At 43.4% G+C, this 10,405-nt stretch overlaps 1 pseudogene; it reads left to right on the forward strand.

Moving 5' to 3' along the window:
* The first annotated feature begins 3,363 nt into the window (after positions 1–3,363).
* Positions 3,364–6,596, forward strand: LOC148014252 (chaperone protein ClpC1, chloroplastic pseudogene; annotated as a pseudogene).
* Positions 6,597–10,405: the final 3,809 nt, after the last annotated feature.

The following is a 10,405-nucleotide window of genomic DNA, read 5'->3' on the forward strand; positions in this document are numbered from 1 at the left end:
ATGCCTTTATGTAGTCACAAGGCTACAACAGGAGTGCTATGGATTCGTGTCTTTACACGAAGAAAACCCGTGATGGTTCTTTATTGATTTTGGTACTCTATGTTGATGATATGCTGATAGTAGGGAAAGCTCATGATGAGCTAGATGCTCTTAAGGCTCAGCTCAAGAAGAGCTTTGAGATGAAAGATATGGGACATACCTCTCACATACTTGGTATGTGCATTAGATGCGACATGCATCAGGGACTCCTTTACTTGTCACAGAGGGAGTACATTCATAAAGTCCTTGAGCGCTTCCGCATGCAGGATCTAAAGCCTATTGGCTGTCCATTGCCTTTTATGTGAAGGTATCAGAGCTGACTGTCCGTAGACAAATGAGCAGAGGGCCGAGATGGCCGAGATTCCCTATGCATCCGCAGTGGGCAGTCTTATGTATGCCATGATCGTCACTTGTCCAGATATTGCCTTTGCAGTTGGTGTTGTGGCACGCTATATGGCTACACCTGGCAAGAAGCATTGGGATGCCGTGAAGGGTATCATGAGGTACCTGAAGGGCACTGCAAATATGTGCATATGCTATGGCAGCCAGGATACAACAATCGTGGGGTACACTGAATTATGCAGGACATGCAGATAGTAGGAAGTCCACTTCCAGCTATGTATTCACCTATGCTGGAGGTGCTATTTCTTAGATGTCTAGGGTGCAGAAATGCACGGCCCTTGATGCTACCCCTACACTGCATTCGGATTCTATGAGTGCTATTCAGTTAGCCAAGAATCCGATCTTCCATACGAAGACGAAACACATTGAGGTGAGGTATCACTTCATACGTGGGGTCGTTGAGGACAAGTCTATTGATCTTGTCAAGATCTCGACTGACCGAAATCCTGCAGATCTGCTCACGAAAAGCCTCTCTACAAAGCGCTTTGCTTTCCTCAGGAGGTTGACGGGCGTGGGATGAGATGATATCTTTCCTCATCCTGTTGTACATGTGTACATGTTGTATTGTCTTTTTTCCTTTTCTTTTCACTCCTTACTAAGGCAGATTCGCCTTTAAGTGGGAGGTTGTTGGGGGTAAAGGCGCCTTTGCCTAGCCGCCCGTGTATTACTACACTGATAGTCTCCGCCACTGCACACTGAAGGTGGCGGACGCTCGTCACACCGTCACTTTATTCTTTATTCTTTTAGTGATAGTTTGAATAGCTCTTTCTTGTCTCTCTTTCTTGTTCTTGCTCTCCCGCCATAGTTCCCATTTCTTGTCTCTCTCTTTCTTGCTCTTGCTCTCCCGCCATAGCTCTCGAGTTCAAGCTTTGATCCTTCTCACCTTTCACGTTAACCTTTGCATACAAAGAGGGACAATCAAAGGCCTCCCCCTTCCCATCGGACAACAAGCATCCACATATTTCTTCGTTGACAACAATGCCTCCATTATGGCAGTCGGGCAACAACCAGCACCAACCTTTTAGAGGTGTATGTTGAGTTTTCAATACTTTCTACATCCAAGATCAATCAAGGTAAAATCGAGTTTCTATTTTTGTCTTTGAGTGAGCCTAACCAATGGGTACAATAGTTGGGATTCAAGGTGATCAAGTTGGGTGACTTGGTATGGTATCTAAGAGTCCCTATAGGGGTCACTATAACTCTTAGTCAACACTTCAATAGGTTTTTGAGATGCTTTTAGGACGAAATGAAGAAATGGATAGAGGCCCCACTTTTCGTTACTAGTAAATTGACAATCATCAGCAATGTTATCAATTTGTCAACTATGTATATGGGCTCGCTTCTCCCCTTCATCCAAACAACTTGGGCCAATGTAGAGAAGATCCTTGGAGAGTTCTTATGGTCACATCAAGGCAGGAGGACACATCCGCATATAGGTGGGATGTCCTCACCAAGGACAAGAAGAATAGGGGGTAGGGATTGAAAGTCCCTCAATTAATTCCCAGTCTTTGACCTTCTTGCTTCTTCTAAAATGAATGCAAGCTGATCAACCCTAGAGTATCATTCTCCAGCATTGGATCTCTTTGGCCAGAATCAACGGTCCCCTGTGGAGTAATATGCCTTGGCAAGTCTTGCTCACTTGTCCTCAACTGAAAATTCAAATTTCGTAGTTTGATGTGGCACAAGCCTTTGTCAACGGTTAGCAACACATCCTAGTTAATGCTGATTGGCAATTTAGAGGAGCTAGATAGGGTGTTTCATCTCTAATAGAAGCATTTGGTTCACACCATTTGCTTATGACCCTCCCTAGGCATTGGCTCATAGGAATGCTAAGTTGGCTAGATCTCAACATGAGCAAGGGATTGCTGTTTGAAAGGACATTTGGGACGAGTAGAGTGCCCAATGGCTACCTATGGAGATCATGCGATCATCACTAGCTATTTGAGAAGGAGAAGTACTAGTTTGCCTCTATCCTCATGTGGAGGGAGGAGAAGTGGCCAACCGTGATTGTAAGAAAGGATGACTCGGTCCTAAAGGACCTTAGCAACCCAACAAGGAAGCAACTAATTAGTTGCAAATCAACGCGAGATCTACGAGCTCCCTCCCTAGCCATTGTCCTTAACCTCTTGAGGAAGTGCAGAAAGGAATGTCCCTTGGATAAGGCATGCACTTGGAAGAGGAGGATCAAAGGGGTATGGGGCGCCATTGTGTCCTATAGGCTCAATGATATAAGATGGCGGCTCGTAATGAAGAAACTTCCCCTATGACCTCATCTTGTGAAGAAGGTTAATATTTGCCCATTGTGCCCGTTCTGTGGAGAGTAGAAGAAACTGAGAAGCATCTATTCTGGGATTGCCTCCATGTCTCCTCGGTTCGGAGAACGGTCAAGAGATGGCTAAGAAGTGCTAATTTGTTTGACAACTTCAACATGCTGGTTGTTTTTTTGCTAATCACTCCACCTTGAATGAAAGCACGTGGAAGCTTGTTTGTCTCTTAGCAACAATGACTAGGAACATGAGAAATAGTTTCATCTTTGGTACCATAATTGTTTCCAAGCTAGATTGCCTTATAAACTAGTTGAGAGTTGAATGTTTAGTTGTGCTCAAGACCCTTAGCTCTAAGCACATGATCTTTAAGCTCAATTGTTGTTAGGTACGTATTTTTTAAAGTATATAATTTATCATCTAGTTTGTTGAGCATGGACGATTATCAGGACGGGAGAGATCTCCTGCCCAAAAGTATCCGGCGTTCGTGAATATTGCAGCTTGTAAAAACGTGACACATTATCGATGGACACTTCCTTTTTTGAAAAATGGCCGTCCACATCGTGGTGTGTAACCGACCTAACTCCTCGTATTAGGTTCCACCGACCAAATGAAGCCAAATCAAAACAAAGTCGCCCATAAAGGCCTTTATTTTATCACATAACCCCTTGCTTCGGGCTTGGGGTTTTCTTCTTCTTGAGAGGGAGAGGGAGACGCATTCCGTTGACAGTATGGCCGGAGCTCTGTTTGCCGCGTCTGTGCTCCCTTCCCGCTTGCTCGGCCACGAGCATCTGCAGCACCATGCCAGCTGTGGCCGCGCCCGATGCAGAGTCTCCAGTAGCGGCCCTGCTCCGGCCCCCATCGTGCTACTCACCCCGGTAAGCTCCTTCTCCGGCCTTCGCCGAGTCTCCCTTCTCGACATCAGTGCCGGAAACCGCACGAGCAGCCTCCATGCCGAAGTCGCTTCTAGGATTTCATCCTGCCCCGGAAAGAGAGGCACCCGTGGCGTCGCTGTCGCCATGTTCGAGCGCTTCACTGAAAAGGCCATCAAGGTCATCATGCTTGCTCAAGAAGAGGCCCGTCGGCTGGGCCACAACTTTGTGGGCACAGAGCAGATACTTCTCGGACTTATCGGTGAGGGTACTGGTATTGCTGCCAAGGTGCTCAAGTCCATGGGGGTGAACTTGAAAGAAGCCCGGGTGGAGGTGGAGAAGATTATTGGCCGTGGGAGTGGTTTTGTTGCAGTGGAGATTCCATTCACGCCACGGGCAAAGCGGGTGCTGGAGCTCTCACTTGAGGAGGCCAGGCAATTAGGTCACAATTACATTGGGTCTGAACATTTACTCCTTGGCCTTCTGAGAGAAGGAGAGGGGGTTGCTGCGCGAGTCCTGGAAAACCTTGGAGCTGATCCTAGTAACATCCGCACACAGGTTATCCGGATGGTTGGTGAGAGCACTGAGGCAGTTGGTGCAGGTGTTGGGGGTGGGAGCAGCAATGCAAAGATGCCTACTTTGGAAGAGTATGGCACAAACCTAACCAAACTAGCTGAAGATGGCAAGCTTGATCCTGTTGTTGGCAGGCAGCCTCAGATAGAGCGTGTGACACAGATTTTGGGGAGGCGCACCAAGAACAACCCATGCCTCATTGGGGAGCCTGGAGTGGGGAAAACTGCAATTGCAGAGGGCCTAGCTCAGAGGATAGCTGGTGGAGATGTCCCAGAAACTATTGAAGGAAAGAAGGTGATCACCCTTGATATGGGACTGCTAGTTGCAGGGACCAAGTATAGGGGAGAGTTTGAAGAAAGACTCAAGAAGCTCATGGAGGAGATCAAGCAGGCAGATGATATTATACTGTTTATAGATGAAGTTCACACTCTGATTGGAGCAGGTGCAGCTGAAGGAGCAATTGATGCTGCCAATATTTTAAAGCCTGCATTGGCTCGTGGTGAGCTTCAGTGTATTGGAGCTACTACTCTTGATGAGTATAGGAAACATATTGAGAAGGACCCTGCCTTGGAAAGAAGATTTCAACCTGTACAGGTTCCTGAACCAACTGTTGATGAAACTATACAGATACTTAGAGGTCTTCGAGAGCGTTATGAGATTCATCACAAGTTGCGTTATACAGATGAGGCTTTGGTTGCTGCTGCTCAGCTTTCTTATCAGTACATTAGTGATCGCTTCCTTCCTGACAAAGCTATTGATTTGGTTGATGAGGCTGGCTCTCGTGTTCGCCTGCGACATGCACAGCTTCCTGAAGAGGCTAAGGAGTTGGATAGGGAGCTGAGGCAGATTACCAAGGATAAAAATGAAGCAGTGCGGGGTCAAGACTTTGAAAAAGCAGGAGAGCTTCGAGACCGAGAAATGGAGCTTAAGGCACGGATTTCTGCCATTACAGAAAAAGGAAAGGAACAGGCGAAGGCTGAGAGTGAGGCAGGTGACTCTGGCCCAGTTGTGACTGAAGCTGACATTCAACAAATAGTTGCTGCCTGGACAGGGATACCTGTGGAAAAGGTTTCAACAGATGAATCAAATCGGTTGCTGCAGATGGAGGAGACACTGCATAACCGTGTCATTGGGCAAGATGAAGCAGTCAAGGCAATCAGCCGTGCCATTCGAAGAGCCCGGGTAGGGTTGAAGAACCCTAATAGGCCTATTGCCAGTTTCATTTTCTCAGGTCCAACTGGTGTGGGAAAGTCAGAGCTTGCAAAGGCACTAGCAGCATATTATTTTGGCTCAGAAGAAGCCATGATAAGACTTGATATGAGTGAATTTATGGAAAGGCATACAGTTTCCAAGCTCATTGGCTCACCACCGGGTTATGTGGGTTACAGTGAAGGAGGTCAGTTAACAGAAGCTGTACGGAGGCGTCCTTATACAGTTGTGCTTTTTGATGAGATTGAAAAAGCACACCCGGACGTTTTCAATATGATGCTTCAGATCCTGGAGGATGGTAGGCTTACAGATAGCAAGGGAAGAACTGTGGATTTTAAGAACACATTACTAATTATGACGTCAAATGTTGGCAGTAGTGTAATTGAGAAGGGCGGTGGTGGTATTGGATTCCAGCTAGATTATGGGGAGAAAGACAGTAGCTACAATAGAATAAAGAGCCTTGTGAATGAGGAACTCAAGCAGTATTTTAGACCTGAATTTCTCAACCGACTTGATGAGATAATTGTGTTCAGGCAGCTGACAAAGTCTGAAGTAAAGGAGATAGCAGACATCATGCTAAAAGAGGTGTTTGAACGTCTAAAAAAGAAAGAGATTGATGTTCAGGTCACAGAAAGATTTAGGGACAGAGTTGTAGATGAGGGCTATAGTCCGAGTTATGGTGCAAGACCATTAAGAAGGGCCATCATGAGGCTTTTGGAGGATAGTATGGCAGAGCGAATGCTTGCAGGTGATATCAAAGAAGGTGATTCAGCTATCATTGATGTAGACACCGAAGGAAATGTCACTGTTTTGAATGGAACCACTGGAACTGCTACTAGTGCAGCAGTTGAAGCTCCTGCAGGTATAGCCTGAAAATTTGTTGAGAGTGACAAATCAGCGAGACACTGAAGGAAATGTCACTGTTTTGAATGGAACCACTGGAACTGCTACTAGTGCAGCAATTGAAGCTCCTGCAGGCATAGCCTGAAAATTTGTTGAGAGTGACAAATCAGTGTCCCAGTCCTCTCATAAATTGTGGATTTGTACTTGCTTCATGCCACAAGTTTCTACACAGAGGTGGCACATTGCCATCAAATTGAAACTGAAGGCTGTTTATACTCACATCGTGTGTCTGTGGCATAATCCAACCTTCATCCAGTTCTTTTTTTTCAAACTGAATCCTTCAATTTCTTTCTTTTTGATCAAGCAGTCTTGCAGCTCACTTTTATTCCGTTAATGAGTTTTTGGGATGACCTGAGTCATTGGAGCTGGCTGATCCTTGCTCAACTGAAACTTTGTGTCTTCTTGGTCTTCATTAGCAATTTAGGCCTCAGGTTTAGTTTGAACTATATCAGGTTTTGCTTCTTGGAATATGGTTTTTGGGTCTCATAAAATGGCAATGGCCCTTCTTGGGAGCCTGCAAGGATGTGGTGATGTTGTAGGGCCTCTGGGCCTGCAGGGAGTCGATTCTTCTCTGAGGCCTGTAAAAATAATGCACCATCTATTTTCACTGGAAGAATATGAATGAAGATTATGTAAGTAGGTCATATAGTACATGCTGTACTCTATATGAAGCTGCATAATGCAAGAGTGCAGTAAAGTATGTTTGCTGCTGTTGGAATTGTCTTTGGATGTTTCACAGTGAAATATTGCCATTGAGAGGTTCCTGCTACACATGTTTGTTACCACAGCTGAAGTTAAAACAGGTCTCTGATTGAAACAAAGTGAATAGGTGCTATCATGTGTGTTTGCTGACCCAGTGGATAGTGTCTGGTCTTTCTGCATGATGACATTTATCTAGGGCTAGGGTGTTTAGGTGTATGCAATTTGGGACAAGTTGGTTCCAGTCCACTGGTCCTTAGGCTGTTGGCCGGTCTGTTCATGATTACTATATGCTTTAGGCATATAATCTTAGTGGCCATATGCTAGGAGTTTTTAAGCCAAGTTGGCAGAGATAGTAGGTATTCTCCTTTTGTGTAAAACTTGGTGCCTAGATGGAGTAGTTTTGAAGCCTAGTGTTTGTAAGCCTTGACAGGTCAGGGTTGAAAGATATAATGAGTGACACCAATAGCGATGCATGCATTAAATTTGTGACGTTAATAGCGATAGTTACAGAGGAAAAAAATAGTGGTAAGCTGCCTTGTCACATATAGCACTATGTGCTGTATTTATATTTTACAAATGGATTACATGTTAAGTGTGCAATGGTCATCAAGATGAGTGCAAAATATACTTGAACTAGCAAGACTAATATATAGGATAAGTGTAAGATTGTTGATGAAAACTCATAGAATTATGGCAAGATACAAATGATGATAACAACATAGTACATAGATGGATGCTTGTATAAATTACAAGACAAAAAAGAGAGGATATGCGCTCTACAAATTCAAGTGCAAGCCGTAGATCTTCGCTATCCAAAAGCTTATCTCCACGCAAAGAAGTATCGAATGAATTTTATAAAATAAATAATTATACATTAGTCCATTATACATAATGTATTTTAATAAAAATAGTATCTATAGATGAGAAAGATGAGTGACTTATTGGATCGTTATATGTATACAATCTATTAATCAATACAGTGAGATCGTGTCTCTTTACATATAAAGTCTATAGGTTTGTGGTACTGCAGTTTGTAATGGAATGTTATGTAAAGAAAACAGAATATAATTGTTAGAAACATGATTGTCAATACAAGTGATATTGCAAATAAGAAAGCGAGAAGAACACTTACAAAGTACTCCAGATAAGTCATTTTTTACTATCAGTGAAGAAAAACAAAGCAAGACAATGGACATGTGTTTGTAATATTGTTAACTAGTCATCCCATATGGCGTAGGTAGGCCATCCTTTTCAGTTGGAGTTTAGGGCAGAATTTATTGGTAATTTCAGAGGTATTTGCAAATCTATATGTTGTCTTGCCAACAGCCACTTGTTTGATACATGACAAATTTACCATAAGACTGGTCTTTGTCTTGATCAGATATTCTACTTAACAGTGCTAGTTTACATATGAGTAATGCCTATTTAAGCATTATTACTTAGTAGCTTTTCATCTGAGTGACATTCTTGTTAGTAGATGTGTGCGTCTGTCTTTTTCTGTGGTCAAACTTGTTAGCATTTTATGCATTGATGCATATCATCTCTTGGTTGTGAGCTCTGTCAGAGTCTAATGGAGACACAAGAGCTCTGACTGCCTTGCACTGTATTTCTGAGTGCTTCAGCCTGATCTCATTTGTGCCTGTTTACTATGTTCGTGGCACGCTGTCAACATCATCTCAGCAGGTGCGGTTGCAGTTGACAAGGTTGGACTTGTATTTGGCATCAATTGCAGGTTGATTGCATTTTTACCTCTCTATTGACCTGGTTGGTCAGCTTGGCAGCCCTTGCTCTATTTATTTCAGTCATCTTCGTCATGCTTGCTATCTCTAGTTGCATAGGTCTCCATTCTCTCATTCTTGACCTGCTATTGCAGCATTCTATTGCCTCGTTCCAGTGCCCTTGTCGATGCACATGCAGAGCTGATTAACGCAGTCTCTTAGTTTTCTTTTTGAGATCAGTGCAGTATTGTTCCTCCATTCTTTGGGTTCATCTTGTCTCTCTCTTCTCTTCTCTTCTCTCTTTGTATGTGTGATCTTCTGTTGTGCACTCACATATCTTCTGTTTGTGAGCCTCAGCCAGTCTTGGAGGTGATTTGGAGCTCTTTGACACACTTCGTGCCCTTCAGTCCTTTTTATGTGGAACAGCCTTCATCATAGGCACAACAAACGGAGATTAGGGTTTCTCTGTCTTGTCCATGGCATCTCTATCCTGGCCAACATATCCTGTAGTCTGTGGCTTTTTTACAGCAGGTGACAAGTTTTGCAGTTTGTTGCCGTTTCTAGGCTGGGTGGCCACTTAATAGTTGGATGGACATCATTCTGTATTTCAGATATGCAAGGTATCTTTGGCTTGGTGTAATTCATTGTATTAAGCCTCTCACATTTCACTGTCGCAGTCATCATCCTCCAGTTATTGTCATCTTCTTTCTCATCTCTTCTTAGTCAGATTTCTTTCTCTTGTCTACTGCAGTCTGAGACCCTCACTGATGTGTTAGCGACCATGTGTGCATGGCTGTGTATTCAGTTTTCTTTTTGCTAGTTGAGGATCAGTCTTTTTTGTTTCCTTCATTCTCACTTGCGTTTATCTTGATTCTATGCGTTCTTTCTTTCTTCCTTGCTATCCATTCATATGATATCTTTTGCGTTGTGTAGAGAGAACTAAGATGCTGCATTTTCCCCTAGTTGTATTTTCCTTCTTTCAATCCTCTTCTCATCCTAATTGTCGACGCAGAGGCTTTGGTGTCATTTGGAGGATTATTGGCAATAGTCGGTCGTTATCAAAGACAACCTTTTTCTTTGTAGGTTGTCAAAGGATCAACAATGTGGGATGGCTGCTACTACATTCCTTTTCTTAGCCTGTTTGTATTTGATTGTGTGGAGGCTTTGGGGTCATTTGGAGGATTGTTGGCAATAGTCGTCATTAGACACAACGTTTCACTTTGTTGGTTGCTAAAAGATCAACAATGATGATCATTACCATTGGTAGGATCAAGTGGATTGGAAGCTCAATCGAGATCGAGATTGCAAGGATTGTTGTGATCTTGAGGTTCTTTCTCAGAGACTATCAAGATTGAGAGGATCATTAATGAAGATTGTTATGATCACGAGGATTGATGTGAGGACCAATACGATCATGTCGTGAATTGAGACGTGGATTGTGATTCTTTCTTGTTCCATCCCATTGCCTCTCTCTCATGGCACCCCACGGGTAGGTGCTTGTCCTTTATAACCTTACCATCATTCAAAAGTTGAATTTGATAGATTATCTCAATTTGGTCATACAAGATCGAGGTTGACACCTTTGATCTTTGCGATTTTGTGATTGTCCCAGATCCTCAATGTAGTGTTTATTCTTGTTTAGGCTCTTATGTTAATTTGGTAGCCTTTTGGGACCTGCTCAATTTACGTGCTCGCTATTTTCTTTTCTTCAACTATAATGATA

The sequence above is a fragment of the Lygodium microphyllum genome, chromosome 25, assembly GCF_053477565.2.
Source record: "Lygodium microphyllum isolate KBCC chromosome 25, Lygodium_microphyllum_v1.1.10, whole genome shotgun sequence".
Classification (NCBI taxonomy): Eukaryota; Viridiplantae; Streptophyta; class Polypodiopsida; order Schizaeales; family Lygodiaceae; genus Lygodium; species Lygodium microphyllum.